The 15630-nt window shown below is 43.2% G+C and overlaps 1 protein-coding gene across 6 annotated transcripts in view; it reads left to right on the top strand.

Annotated features, from left to right (window-relative positions):
* Window positions 1–15302, top strand: part of RIMKLB (ribosomal modification protein rimK like family member B) — a 96586-nt gene extending 81284 nt beyond the window's left edge. For 4 of the 6 annotated variants that reach the window (XM_053300553.1, XM_053300551.1, XM_053300550.1 and 1 more), the window contains 5 exons: window positions 9–78; window positions 1907–2065; window positions 10867–10967; window positions 14801–14854; window positions 15122–15302. The gene's annotated coding sequence lies outside the window, so the exon portion shown is untranslated. The remainder of the gene's footprint in view (window positions 1–8; window positions 79–1906; window positions 2066–10866; window positions 10968–14800; window positions 14855–15121) is intronic. The other 2 variants (XM_053300552.1, XM_053300555.1) reach the window with 2 other exon arrangements.
* Window positions 15303–15630: the final 328 nt, after the last annotated feature.

Below are 15630 nucleotides of genomic sequence, written 5' to 3'. Positions count from 1 at the left end.
GGCTTAAGTTTTTACAGGGCTATGGTGCTTTCCAGGGGCACAATCAGCACAAATCTAATCGGCATCAATTAATAACAGGTATGAAAAACTAGAGTGTAAAAAATTATATAAAATAATTGCTTAGGTCTGGGATGAGGGGGATGGCATTACTTGATAACATGGTCTGCTTGCGGGGTTGACTTTATTTCAGGCATTTTTCATATGTGCTGCTGAGTGTCAGTAATACATGGTAATTGTAATGATATATCAGTATTTTTGCAAACTATTTAATACTCCCAGTAACTGTGTGGAAGTACAATTTCAAAGATGTAGCCAGTATTGGGAACAGTTTCTTATTCTGAAGAGCAGAATGCTTCAAATATTGGTAATATCCAGTGTCATTTTTGAGTACACAAGTTGCAGCAAAGTAATCCTTTAAAGTTATGTTGTGCACAAGAACAAAGATATATAATTTTCATGTTCATACTACCTTTTTTTAAAAAAAGGCTGCTTTGCTCGTTTAACATTACACCACCTGTTTTGAAATGGGTAGCTAGGATGTCTTCTAAGTGGGACCAAATTATTCTTCTCTAAGGTATTTATCTCAAGATTATTTTTAGCTACAAACCAAGTGCAGGATTTGTGTGTCTCATTACAAGTAAGATTTCACAGAAATAAAAAATAGTACATCTACTGATTCTTCCCAGAAACACTCATTTCTCTCACATCATCACTGGCAAGGTTTACGTACGTGTGTGTGTGTGTATTGTACTACTGAAGGAAACAGGTGTAACTTTGAGGTAAAGGGGCCAATGTCTAGCTAAACTGGAAGGAAGGGGAAGGAGCAGTTTTGAAAACATTTTGTCAGATGTACCCCTTTGACTTGGACATGGTACGTTACAGGGTTGGTGAAGTAAAAATACTTGCATAAAATCAGAGCTGGTGAGGTGGCTGCTTCTGCAGTTTAGTTTCTCTTGTCAATTTGCAAGCACTTAGCCAGTTTAAAGGATGCATATCCACAGCATGATACACAGTAAGAAACATCCACCATGGAAAATACTTGCAAAAAGACTAGAGAGGGGAAGGATCGTGCTGAAGATCGCCTCTTTTAAATTGGCAAATCATTTGCAAACTGTCAGTTTTAAATGAGTATGATCCTCAACATGATCACTCTGCATTTCTCTTCAATTGCAAGCACTTTGCTGGCTTAGAGGAGAGGCAGTATTCTTTTGATTAGTTAGGATCATCCATGTAACCACTCCAAGACGCATTGCCTGGACTCTGACCCTGGGATGCCCATCATGCTCCTGTTATAGTTCCAGATTGACTGGGATCACTGCAGAAAAGGTGGGGTGGAATGGTGTTCAAGCAATAACAAGCTGAGGAAATGATGAAAATTGGTTTTTCCATAAAACATCCTGCTCCCTCAAAAGGATGTTTGCCTGCAAACATTTGACATAGTTCTAATGTGTCATTCAGGAAGAAGTATGTGGATTTCATTTAGCTCAGGTCTATGAGTTTTAGATCTGAAATTAGCAATATACAGGTGGCGGGGAGAGTGTGTGTAAATAGTTTGCTAGAAGAATAAGTATTATAGTAACTAGAAACTGAACAACTTCAGTCCAGCCCAGCAGTGCAGCTGCATAGCCCCTCCTGTTGACACATATTAAGGTCACAGCAATAACACTTGGTGACATCTACATCTCTTTTTTTGCTCTGTCCTTTATCCAAATAGCTCCATCTGCAGGGATGGCTTCCAGAACCTATTACTGAGCTCTGTTGTGTCCAATGCATTTTGCAAAGGGTGTGGGGTGGATGTGGGGGAGAAACTTGGAATAACCCTTGGTGCCTTAAAAGGAACCCCCATTGTATGATTTTTCTGCAAGCTGAACAAGAACTTCTTCTATATACCCTTGTGCTGCAACAGAGTAATAAAACTGGTAGGTGGCAACAGAAGAAGGAGCCTAATGCGGATGGCACCTGTGATCTGAAAATGCTGCCATGTGGGGAGAGATGGATTCCATTACATTAGCTGATGTAACGGGCAAAGATGAGAGGCAGCTTCCCTGGCTTGTCAATCTGCATGGTGAGTTTGACTTGGTCAATTCTTATCCACCATAATGGATGTTCTAATGCCACATTTCTGCTCAATCTGGAATGTTCCAGTAAGAGAGCTTTACCATGACTAAAAGCCAGTATGGAGTCCTGAGGGCTGACAGCACTGTGGTAGCATTCTTTGCCAATGGCATTAATTGCACCATTTCACTGTGCATAATTGCTGAAGGATTCATTCCTGGCATTTTATCCCATCCTTACTCTGTGGCAGCAGCTGCCTTGTGTTCAAAATGTATACAGTAGTAGATATTTAAGAGTTTTGTGTTTGGATCTGTTTGTGAAAAATGTCATATTTCACCATTACCTACAGATACCAAATTTTGCCTACACAACCTTGCCACATAAATTAATTAAATGCACTGCTTTTTACTCCAGAATATGCTGGACAAAAAGTTTAATTATTTTTGGTTTTCATCAGAAAAAAACCATGAATATGAGTCAATTTCCTAAAAAAATATTTGTTAACAAAATTAAAGCTGAGTCACCTATTCAGCTGTCATTTTAGTGCAAAGAAAATGTTTACTGTTACAAATCACAAAATGCAAACTAGTTAGAATATAAGCTTTACTTGATAAGAGTTGCCTTTTTTGGCATTCATATCTGTTCTTAATTCTATTAGTACAACATATGCAAAATGACTTTGCATGGTGTGAGATGGGTCTCATCTGCTAGTTTTCAGTACTTTATTCCAAAAAGTACTGTTTGCTGTATTTGCATATCCATTCCATTTCTTAGGCATTTTTTCTCCAGCATTGATACTTCTCAGGTACTTTGTGATGGAGAAAATGGCAATGACACAGTTTTGTCACAACCTGATGGCATAAGCAGGGAATGACTTGACTTAGCAAGCCAGAGGTTGCCGGTTCGAATCGCCGCTGGTATGTTTCCTGGACTATGGGAAACACCTATATCGGGCAGCAGCAATATAGGAAGATGATGAAAGGCATCATCTCATACTGTCCAAGAGGTGGCAATGGTAAACCCCTCCTGTATTCTGTCAAAGACAACCACAGGGCTCTGTGGTCGCCAGGACTCAACGGCACACTTTATCTTTTAAAGGAACATTAAATTTGGTCTGTGATCTCACTGTGGCCCAGCTTTTTGACTTCAAAGAAGATTTGGCACTATTGCAAATTTGTTTACTTTCATTTATGGAGGACCAGTTGTAGCTGTGCACGCTATGCACACAATTGCTGCAACATCTTCCTGATTTTTAGCTATTTCCTGACTATTGTTGCTGCATGACAGCCACATTGCGGTTTATCTGGGATTTTGTACTCATTGAGGCTATCATAATGTAAACATGAATGGCCAGTTCAATATAACTGTCTTCCATGTATGGTCTATAATCGCTACAGTTTTGTATGAAATACTCATCTTTGCACAGTTGAATGTCTGCTACGCTTGCAAGCACCACTGGGCTTCGACTCTCAAGCTGTTGTTGGACTACAGTTCTCATAATCCCTAGCCACAGTAGCCAATAGTCAGGAATTATGGGAACTGCAGCCCAGGAGGGCTGGAGTTGCGCAGACCTTTTTTGGCAAGAGGCCAAAAAAGCTTTCCACCATTATAAGCCTCAGAATTCTATTGCTTAATAATATGACCTGTTGAAACTTGGCATGAAACTTGGTGTGTGTGATCTACTTGATGAAGTCTATGAACATGCCAAATTTTTAGGAGATCTGATAAATGCCACAGCTACAGCTGGTTAAAAAGTGCTGAAAGGCGACACTTTTGTCCCTTTCCCCCATTCTTTAGACTAGGGTAGCACACATTTTTTGCAAATTTAGAATAAAACAACTGATGTACTCTGGCAGGTTTGTCTAGGAGAGTACTATTTTTGGTTTGGTGAATCTTTGAGGAGAAGTTCAAAAATTAAGGTTTTCCTGCCCCATTAAAGTATACTAACCAACCCGCACAGAGCATCTGTGCGCTCCTTGGGGCTAGCTGTTCCCTTCTCCCTCCTGCCTTACTCTCCCTCCCTCCCTTCTGCCCCACTCTTTCTTGCCTGCCCGCCCTCCCCCCGCCCCACTCCCTCTTCCCCTCCCCCCTCCCCCCTGCCCCACTCCCTCTTCCCCTCCCCCTCCCCCCTGCCCCACTCCCTCTTGCCCTGCCCTCTCCCTCTTGCCCTCCCCATGCATTTTTAAAAGTTCTACTTATCGGGCCGCTGCCGCTGCTCCTCCTCCTGGGCAACAAACAGGAAAGTCCCGCCGCCTGGTTCCCTCCCACCCCAGTCTCCCATGGGCTCCTCCTGGCCTCGGTGGCCAGTCCTGGCACCGCCTGGCCAAGAGCCGCCTCTGCGGCCTGCCATGCCCGCTGCCGCCGCTTGCTAGTCTTTGCGGCCGGCCTCAGGCCAGCCACCTCCCCCCCCCACACCTTCTGCCCCGGTATCGGGGCCCGGCCGCTCACCGCCTCAGCCCTCGGCTGGGCCCGCCACTGCTTTGCCGGGCCCGTGGCCACCACCACCCGTCACCAGGCCTGCCAGTGGCCCTGGCTCGCAGCCGGCCAATTCTCCTTCTCCTGGGTGTGCCAGCCAATCAGGTGCCTCCGCAGCCCAGCCAGTCAGCTGGGCTGCCAGGACGCATTTTCTCTGTCACACCCAGGAGAAATATATAGATAGATAGATAGATAGATGGGTAGCAAGTTTTGGTGAAGTTAATGCAGAGCCTGACAGTTCTGATAAGGAAGCCAGAATGCTGACACATTTTGCCAGTAGTGTGACATCAGCAGGGGGAGCCACCTAGTGGATTCTGTTACAGGTACAAGGCCTCTCTACTGATGGAAAGTGAACTCTCAGGGAAAGGGGGAGGGAAGACATGGAATGGACAGTTGGGGAAAGCCAGGTAGGTAGGCAGAGCAAAGTAGGGGAGACACAGTATGGGGGCTTACTTCTGAGTAAGTCTGTTGAGGATTGCTGCATCCGTTTCTTCCCCCTCCCCCATCTGCTCTTATCTGTCAGGCCGAAAGTGACTCCCCTCATACTACTTCAGAATTACTTCAGTTGACACTATCCTTGCTGCCCATCCCCCACTGTCAAAATGTTGACAGGAAAACTGCAATAGACTTCTGCAATAAGAAGGTCCCATTGATTTTAGTGGAGTGGGTCACTTTAATTATACCTGTTGAGGTAATCAGCTTGTCCCACTGATAAGGCCCAGAGCCCTTGCACAGGCCTAGGCCTGACAAGGCCTTTTGCAGATAGGCCACTTCAAACAGCTTGCTAAATGCTCCAGGCAGAACCACCACATAAGCCCCCTAGAGAGAAATTAGAATTCTTTGTGGATGGTGGAAATTGTAGTCCAACAACAACTGGGCAACCCAAGTTTGAGAACCCCTTTGGCTAATGCTCAATTGCTTCATAAGGCCGTATAGGCCAATGTGGACAGTTTTGCTTCTTCTGGCACCATCTTAAAAGGCACATACAGGGTGTGGGGAAGTGTCATCTTTCCCAGCACTCTGTGTGCCTTCCAAGATGCTGCTGGGGCTTTACAGGGCTCTGTTATTCTTATAGGCCCCCCTCCCCCCGCCATCTCCCCAGCACTGGAAAAAGCACAGCACTGCATGGATCTGGGGAATGACTCTCACACTGGAGTCTTTTTACCAAAGTGGCCCTCACATGCACCTTCCAAGATACTGTTGAACATATTGTAGTATATTTTGTTTGTTTGTTTACATTTATATCCTCTTCCTGCAAGTAGCCCAGGGCAGAGCACATGGTGAGAGATAAGTGACTGGCCCAAAGTTACCCATTGAGTTTCATGGGTGAATGAGGATTTGAACTCGGGTCTCCCTGGTTTTAGTCCAGTGCTCTAACTACTACACCATACTGGCTCTACTACACCATTGTAAGACTCCACTATAATACAGAATATCTCCAAACGCTTTTCACTGGATTATATTATACAGTGTTCATTAGAATCAACTCTTAATATGATATCAAGGAGGATATTGGATTGTCAACACTGTAATGATAAATTTCCTTTTCACAAACCTTAGAAATTAGATAGTCAAAACACCTGCTGGTTTCAGACCAGAGTTGAGACTATTTCATTTTGACTCCACAGGAAATTGGAAGCTAAGGAGGGTGCCTTAACCAACATGTTATGTGATCAGCAATGATGTGCAATGTCACAAATTGTGTTTGGGGCCCAAATGGATGGGGAGGATGGAATGCCTGGCACCAGCAAAGATGTCCCACATTGTCCTGGTCCTGTACTGCCATAGGAAGCATCTGTATTGCTAGAGGAATTCTCAGTGACTGTTGGTTATTTACTTCATTAGCTTTCAGGACAGCTTCTGCAGCTGGGAGGGAGGCTCTCTTCTAGCACCCGTCTAGGAGGTTTTAATCACCATCCAGAGCTTGTCCCAGGTTCAAGGAGAAAGGTTATCAGATGCTTCTCTATCACTGGCTTGCCTCTCTTCCGTCAGGGACTATAGACTTAGAAGATGGTTCCTTAGACTACAGAAGATGCTAGAGTGTCTTCTATAGTCTCTGGTCCCTTTCCAGTTCTGTTTTTCAAGCCTCAGCTGGCGCACAGGAAGAGGGTGAAAAGGACATAGCTGCAGCAGGTGAAAGGGTCACATAGTATCCCAGGCAGGGCATAGTAGCCCTGGCACTCTAGGGGCAGAATAAATGATGTAAGAGTTCAAGTTTTTTATTCTGAATCTGGGAATGTAACATAATGAGTTTTCCTGTAAAATATAGTGAGGTAATAGCTGGGGGTGATGAGAGTTGTAGTCTAATAGCATCTGGCAACTGAAGTTTGAAAACCCCTGCAGTAAGGCTCAGCTGCTTCATACAGTCCTGCAGGAACAGGACAATATGGGGTGTCTTTGCTGGTGACAGGCACTCCAAGGAAAAGTGGGTGCATGGAGGGTAGGTTGTAAGCAAACACAATTTGTGACATAGCAAAACATCACGTGGCACATCTGTTAAGGCATCAGTTTTAGCTTCCAATTTCCCAGCTTTGTGGAGGCTGAGCCAAAATGAGATAGCCTTAATTCTGGTCTGAAACCAGCAGGTTTTCCGGACTATCTAATCCATATGGTTCCAGGGAGAGCAATATGATGGTGCTGCCACATGGTTACAATGAAGTTCCCTCCTTCTCCTCAAGGCTTCCTTGCTTGTCTGAAATGTTGTTTTGTAAACCGCCCAGAGAATTTGCGTTTCGGGCGGTATAGAAATATATTAAATAAATAATAATAATAAAATAATGGCTAAAATGGATGCCATGCTTCTGAGTGAGTTGAGTTGGCTCTGTTGTCTTGGGAAAGGAGATGTATAGAAATTGTAAGCATGAGAGACAAAGCATCTGTTTTACATTGCTAACAAAAACGCTTATGAGAAGTGAGACAGTCTTAAAATGTTACGCATGTTTTCTTGCAGTGCAGCTTTCCTTTTAATACCTAGAAAGTATACAATATATTGGGACATCTCAGAGATGATGTGCTTTCCTGTGACCAGCTTGTACTAACTGAGTTTCCGCCCTTAAATACACACATACTTTGCATTTCTCTTTCTTCCCAAGTTGCAAGGGGAGGTTACATTTGAGAAGAGGGAAAGCCTTAGCAGGTCCAGCACCCCTGAGGGTAATATAGAATAAAAGGTCCTTTTTAAATTATGCCACCACAGAAGTTGTTGAAGTAGTTTGTCATTTCTTTCGTCATCTGTTTCTTTCTTACTCTCTTCTACCAAGCATGAACAAAAGTGTAAGGGGTTTGAGTGATAGCACAGAAAGCAAGCAAATGTGTCAAGCTTACTGGTGGCAAATGAACAACAGTTAGGAAAAAAACATACCACAGAACATGGGGTGGCGAAACAGTAGAGACCACAGCTAGAACTCAAGTGGAGAAAAATTGAGAATGAGTCCAACTGCATTAGAGTCCATTTCATAGTTTATTTTGGTGGTGATTGTAAAAAAGAGAAACTACTTTTTTGCTACCATTGTGTTCACGGAGAGCTGTATAGTGGAACTATTTCAGATAGTGAGAGTGCTGCTTCATGGCCCCTGGGATGATCATAATGAACCCTAAGCAGTCCCCTCTAACTTGCCAAGCATGTTCAGGGTAAAATAATTTGCATCTACATACGAAGCTGCCTCTGACCAAGTCGCACCATTGGTCTATCTAGTTCAGTGTCTACACTGACTGGCATCTGTTTTACAAGATTTCAGGCAGGAGTCTCCCAGTCCTACCTTGAGATGCCAGGGAGTGAACCAGGGAGCTTCTGCATGCAAGCAGATTCTCTACTACTGAGCTACAACCCCTAAGGGTAATACAGCAGACAGTGCTCACATGTAGTCACCCACCCAAATGCAAACCAGGGCAGATCCAGTTTAGCAAAGGGGAAAATTCATGTTCCCTATGGCAAGACCAGCTCTCCTCACCTGACTTATCCACTTTGAGTACTGTGTAAATGTATGTTCATCCTTCTTTCCATTGTTGATTGACATCTAGACTGACAAAGCATACATGAATCAAATGTGCAGCATGCACTGGGGAAGGGACAGTTTTCATCAATCTCCCCCTCCCTCTGATTTTGATGCCTGGAAATATGCCCCCAAGAGCTGCATAACCCTCAAATATATTTTCGTGAGTCACAGTGGGCCACAGAGGGAAGGGGGGGTAGACTAAAATCACCCCTCCCACAAAGCACATGCTGCACATTCAGTGCACATGCACTTCATTATTCCAGATGTTGGCCATTGCTTTGATGAATTCTGGTTATTGCAGTTTGAAGATGTTGACAGGAGGCTTGGAGGTTGTGGCTAGTTTTATGGTAGCAAGCACGAATTGTCCCCTTTACTAAGCAGGGTCTGCCCTGGTTTGCATTTGAATGAGAGATTATATGTGTGAACCCTGTAAGATATTTCCCTTAGGGTATGGGGGTGCTCTGGGAAGAACATCTGCATGCTTTTATGCAGGGTTCCAAGTTCCCTCCCTGGCATCTCCAAGATAGGGCTGGGAGAGACTCCTGCCTGTAACCTTGGAGAAGCCGCTGCCAGCCATTGTAGACAATCATGAGCTAGATGGACCAATGGTCTGACAAGGCCACTCCCTATGTTCTCTCTCTGTTCATCTGTTTACTTGTCTCTTGTTCTTGACTAATAATTTGCTGAATGGGAATGACTGTTTGAGTCTGGGAAGCAGAAATGTGGGTTTTCAGAAACATTTTAAATAGGGACATTTTCTGGGAATATTTCTATTTTTAAAAAAACCAACCAATTTTTGTGATTTGCATTAAAAATGCAAAATTTTATCTCAAATAGTTTAGGAACATAGGAAACGGCCATATACTGAGTCAGACCATTGGTCTATCTAGCTCAGTATTGTCTTCACAGACTGGCAGCGGCTTCTCCAAGATTGCAGGCAGGAATCTCTCTCAGCCCTATCTTGGAGAAGCCAGGGAGGGAACTTGAAACTTTCTGCTCTTCCCAGAGCGGCTTCATCCCCTGAGGGGAATATCTTGCAGTGCTCACACATCAAGTCTCCAATTCATATGCAACCAGGGCAGACCCTGCTTAGCTATGGGGACAAGTCATGCTTGCTACCACAAGACCAGCTCTCCTCCCTTTACTAAGCACATTTTCCATATACCCTGAATAGTTTGTAATCTGATTTTGCATGCTGTTTAGTTATCAAGAACAGAAACCCCTACCATATTACTTTCTCACATTGTGTATCAAAGCTTTTCAGGTACCCAGATAAGTGAACTGAAATATCAGGCAAGGGAGTGGAAGCAATAAAGATAGTGTTTTTTAATGTTATGCTGAAACAAGTTCAAAGCTTTATGCAAAAAGAAATTTAGAAACGGAAAATTTTCCACACACAAAAAAAGTATTGAAAACTCTCCTCCCCATCTCTGCTGGGGTGTGGTAAGTGCCTTATAGAGTGAGTGTTTGTTTAATTGAATGCATTATTACGGTCATTGATCCAACATCACAGAAACAATACAAAACACAATGAAAATAATACAGTAATACAAAACACAAATAACTCAGATCAGCTCAGATCTGATCTTACATGTGGCCACACACAGTGTTGTAGATACACAGCGATTAGCTAATTAAAAAGTTGTATATCCATCATCTATTCGAACAGGGATGTTTGATAAGGGGGTAGATAAGAGAAATATGAATATCTCAGTAAAATGAGCAGTATAGAAAAACATGAGTCACAGTTTTGACACCCTGCCCACAAGGACAGATTCAACTGGTGATAGGGATTTTACAGGAAGCCACCTAATGGTACAGGGAGAAATAACTTGACTAGCAAACCAGAGGTTGCCGGTTCGAATCCCCGCTGTCAAGTTGATTTCGACTCCTGGTGCCCACAGAGCCCTGTGGTTTTCTTTGGTAGAATACAGGAGGGGTTTACCATTGACTCCTCCTGTGCAGTATGAGATAATGCCTTTCAAGGTAAAGTGTGCCATCGAGTCGGTGTCGACACCTGTCGACCACAGAGCCATGTGGTTTTATTTGGTAGAATACAGGTATATCATTGCCATCTCTTGCACAGTATGAAATGATGCCTTTTAGCATCTTCCTATATTGCTGTTGCCCAATATAGGTGTTTCCCATAGTCTGGGAAACAAAGCAGCGGGGATTCGAACCAGCAACCTCTTGCTCCCTAGGCAAGTTACTTCCCTGCTGTGCCATTAGGTGGCTTGGTGGGACTCCAGGTTATCCATGCATTCAATAAGAGAGTTTATATAAAGATTGAAAAGTGGGTCCAAAATGCATCCCTGTTTTACTCCCTTCTGTGTGGGTACAGACTGTGTCAGATGTCCTTGGACACTGCATCTCACCCTCAGTGAGGTGTTCTCATGCAACATCCGGATAAGGAGAAGCAGCCGACAATTGATGGAAGAATTGGTAAGTTTACTCCACAAGTCCTCACTAGAAATGGAGTCAAATGCTGTCTTAAAATCAATAAAAGATGCATACAACAGTGAATACTTTTCAGCCAGATGTTAGAGAACTACAGCCTGACCAAGAGTCGACCGACCAGACCTAAATCCCACCTGTTTCTCCCTTAGTATGTTCTTCTGTTTCAACCAGTCCGTGAGTTGAACATATAGGTGTCTAGACTCTAATTCACTAATAATGCTCAGTGGACTGATTGGTTGATAATTAGAAGGGTCAGAGCATTGGCCTTTCTTACAGATGGGAAACAATCACCACTGTACCCCACTCCTTTGGGATACAGGCAGTACAATCAATATAAGTAAAGAGTCTTGGAAAGTACAGTGGTCAACCATTCAACATTCAATTTTAACTCTTCAGAAGGTATTTGATTCCACCCCAGGCCTTAACCAGTTTGAGACCTCCTCCTTGGTGGAAACTGAGGTCCAAAATAAAGTGAGTGTGTGGCTTGGTTGGTTAGACCTCTCAAAAGAAGCCCTTTTTGGAGCCAAGCGATGATGCTATTGGCTAGATATGAACCTTGCCTTTTTAGGCAAGATGTAGAGTGTGTGGTGGTAGTAGCTTAACATCTATATGAGACTGCTGGATGAGGTTGTCCAGTGATTTAGGTTGAGATGATATTAGTATTCTGATGATACCCAGTGTCCTCTGCCACATGGTCTAATCCAGGCTTCCCCAACCTGTGGCCCTCGAGATGTTGCTGAACTACAACTCCCAGCATCCCCAGCCACAATAAATTGTGGCTAGGGATACTGGGAGTTGTAGTTCAGCAACATCTCGAGGGCCGCAGGTTGGGGAAGCCTGGTAAATCCATATGGCAGTGGATGCAGTGCACAGAATTCCAGATGGGCAGGATGAGGGCTTTATATAATACAATAATATATTAATCTATATGGCAGTGCATTAATTAAAGTTCAATCCAGATAAAGACTGTTGGTTAAGAGTAACTAGGGATTCAACCTATTCTAGTTGGGATTGCACTCCCTTTTAAAAAACTGGCTGCGGGGGTTGATCTGGCCTTGATTATGGATATGTAAGTGGCAGCTGTGGCATGCAGCATTTTCCAGATGCATCCCCTTGTGGAAAGGAAGGGAAGGACCTTCCTGCAGTAATCTATGCTTTGGATCTAGGTTTAATTACAGTAATGCATTATACATGGGGTTATCGTAGTGGGGAAATGACTTGCCTAATGAGCAAGAGGTTGCTGGTTCAAATCCTCACTGGTATGTTTCCCAGAATATGGGAAACACCAATATCAGGCAGCAGTGATATAGGAAGGTGCTGAAAGGCATCTCACACTGTGCAGGAAGAGGCAATGGTAAACCAAAGAAAACCACATGGCTCTGTGATCGCCAGGAGTTGACACTGACTTGAGGACACAACTTTACTTTATCTTTGGAGAACATTGAGAAATTTCAGCTAGGTCAGAATGTGGCAGCCAGCTTAACAGGGACCCCTTTTTTGGAATATGTTCTGGCAATGTTAATAGAATAGTACTGGCTTCCTGTTAGTTTCTTGGTGCAATTCAAAATGCTGGTTTTTACTATTTTAAAGTTTTAAACCGCTTTAGAGTAGGATTAAGTGAAGCACTGCATTTGCCCATAGGAATGTGCATAAGCTTTATCATCCAAGGTGTACCTGGCTTCAGAGGTTAGTTTGTACTAACCAGGATAGGCAGTGTTAACCTTGTGATGTGTTAGTTTGTGGGATCCTCTTCCAAAAGTACTTACTTGGCACCCAACCTGATTATCATTTAGTTACTGGATAAAGATTTGCTTTGTTCTCTCAAGCTTTTTATGAATTGACATCATGATCTTTTGTTTTTTGCTGTGCTGGTTGTATATGGCTGGTTATTTTTATTAATATGGTTGTTTAATTATTGTTTTGATGTGTTAGATAAGCACATTTTCTGTCGCAAAGCTTGATAAACTTAGTGAAGTATTGCCATAGAATGCTTCGTGTACAATTGAGGGCTTCATGATGGAGTAACTGAGCAAGCAGACGTCCATCTTCTCAAATTGAAGCTTAATAAAATCTTTGCTTGCTGGTGCTGACAGTTTCTGATGTAGCAGCAGAATCCTGCTTTCTGTTTCCAGCCTGTATTGTGTGTAAAAGGATTTGTCTTTCTCCTGAAGAGGTTTTGAAAGCCACATTTATAAAGTAATTTTGGAGGGTTGTATTTAATTGTCTGCTCTTGGCTAGGGAATTTTCACTTTTTCTTTCTTTTTTTTTTTGGTAGGTGATAGTTTCATCTCACTCCAATACTAAACTTTGTTAGGAGGCTTTGGGAACCTTTTTTTAGTAAGAGCAAGGAAAACTTAAGAGGGCAGGAAACACTGAAAGGGCTGCCTGTCTTGGGTAACTGCATCCTTTTTGTTGCTGGATTTTCATAATGGCTGGTTATAAAAATTACATTCCATGTCTATAATTCCTTCAGCAGATGGAAGGGGTGGGGGGAAGAGTCTTGTGTATAGCTAAAACATAGCAGCCATACTTCTATCAGGATATACCTAGGCCAGGTGGGAAAGCATGTTGTTGAAGCATAACATGTTCAATACTACACTCTTAAAATATAAGGTTAGCAGGAGACACTCTATGGTATATGAAGTAAAGTTAAATCTGAGATTGCTACTGTACCGTCACTACAGTCTGCTTGGTCTGCAAAAGTGGTCATCAACACGTTTCAGCTATCATCTTTATAAATTTGTTTTCCGAATTGTGAATTCTTCCTACCCTGTGGGTGCCCAAATAATAGTTGAGCTGATCAGGGACAGAACTGTGGAGACTGAGGTCTGAGAAACCTGAGTCTCAGTGCATTGCTGCAAAGTAGCAGGGGAAGGGTACAAATTGAATTGGTGTGTGTGGCAGGGGGCGTGGCAGTTGTGGTGGTGTGCTTCCCTCCTCCCAGCAAGTCTACTTGATGAGTGTTGGCCAAGTTACATGGAAAAGGGGGCTACGAAGAGAAAGAGGTTGTAGCAGGAGAAAAAGTGCAAGGAGAAAGGATTAAGCACCCCCTACGCCACCTTTCTACTGCAAATAGCAACCTGCCCCTGCTGCTGTGCAGCTGCTGAGTAGAGACCTGCTCAGTCCGTTTCATAAAAGGACAAAGAGAATCCCTTTCAGTGCATTCTTACTTGATCCCTTTCCTTTTAAGTGAAGTTCTCGCACAGCCCCACTTTTGTTCCCTCTAAGGCAGTCCTCCTCAACATAGGCCCCTCCCCAGCTGTTTTTGGACTACAACTCCCATTATCCCCAGCCACATTGGCCAATAGCTAGGGATTATGGGAGTTGTAGGCCAACATCTGCAGGAGGGACAAAGTTGAGCAACCCTGCTCTAAGCTATGCATGTATGTGTGCGCTCACACGTTCTTTAATGTCTGCTCAGTTAGTTTTAGATCCCACCCAGGTTACATCAGGAAGGTCCCACTCTGAATGCATATGTGCAGACACATTAACTTGATATTGCCCCACAGAACAAAATGCACACAGATGAAAAAAATTAGAACACTGAGCACCACCTATCCCACAAATAAATGGGTAGCAGGATCCACACTCACCACTCTAATCATATCCTGATGACTGATCTTTGGAGGTTTAAGCAAGACTACAGTTTGCTGTAGTCGTTGGAGGCAAAATTGTTTCTCCCTGAATTCCAGAAATATTTTTCTTCCAGATGGCAATTTCAAAGACGTGCTTTGGGAATAGCAGGGGGAATAGAGAACTGTTGAGATTCTGTGAAACCACTTACGCACATTTTTCCTTTCTATGAAATATTTTCACAGGGTGTTGATGTTAGAACAATCTCCAGAGACTGAAGCATGTTCACCACAGGACAGGTAATGCATGGGGGGAGTGATGGCAGCAGCATGCTTTTCTGTTCTGAGCTCATATTTTCTACTGTACCTCTTTCTCCCTCCAATGATGAAGGACCATCTCCAAGACTAGTCAGTATCCTTGATGAGGCTCTGGTGCTACCAACAAAGAAGCCTACTACTACAATGGTGGTTTTTGTGATACTTGTCTCTCTATTTCCCTCCTCCCTACCCCAGTTCCTGGGTTTTATTTTATGGTGATCATTATTTTCTCTCTGACTTATTCTGTAGGGTCTGTGAAGCATCAAGAGGCCTTACTTCCTCTTCTCTTTTATGTGCTTTGTTCCCTGCCCTTTGAGGTCTGAAGGGAACAGTACATGGTGGCATCCTGTACAGAGACTGAGGCAGAATGGCAGCATTGGTGGTAATGCATTCTTCACATAATGGAAGATAATAAAATGTAAATGTTTAATTTGTGTGTGCTTCTTTTCTGTACCTGTGTTGATTAAATGCCGCTGATATTACTCTATACATATACAGGATTGATCTGCAAGTAGCAAAACACTGGAGCTAACTTGCATCTTTATTTTCTACGTTCCTGATACAGTCGCCAAATACTTGAATTTTGTAGAAAATTAAAATTAAAAAAAATCAGCTACATCCAGTGGGCTGTTTAAAAGCTTGCTTACGTCTACCCCTTAAGCACATTCTGCTAATCTGTGTACCTCTTCCTGAAATATTCAAAGTTGGGCAGATGTGCTGGTTTCTCCAGTGAGTTAGCCCCACTGCTTGAATCCTCA

Source organism: Hemicordylus capensis, chromosome 2, assembly GCF_027244095.1.
Source record: "Hemicordylus capensis ecotype Gifberg chromosome 2, rHemCap1.1.pri, whole genome shotgun sequence".
Lineage (NCBI taxonomy): Eukaryota > Metazoa > Chordata > Lepidosauria > Squamata > Cordylidae > Hemicordylus > Hemicordylus capensis.
Note: the sequence above shows the minus strand (reverse complement) of the source record. Positions and strands in the feature narration are given on the sequence as shown.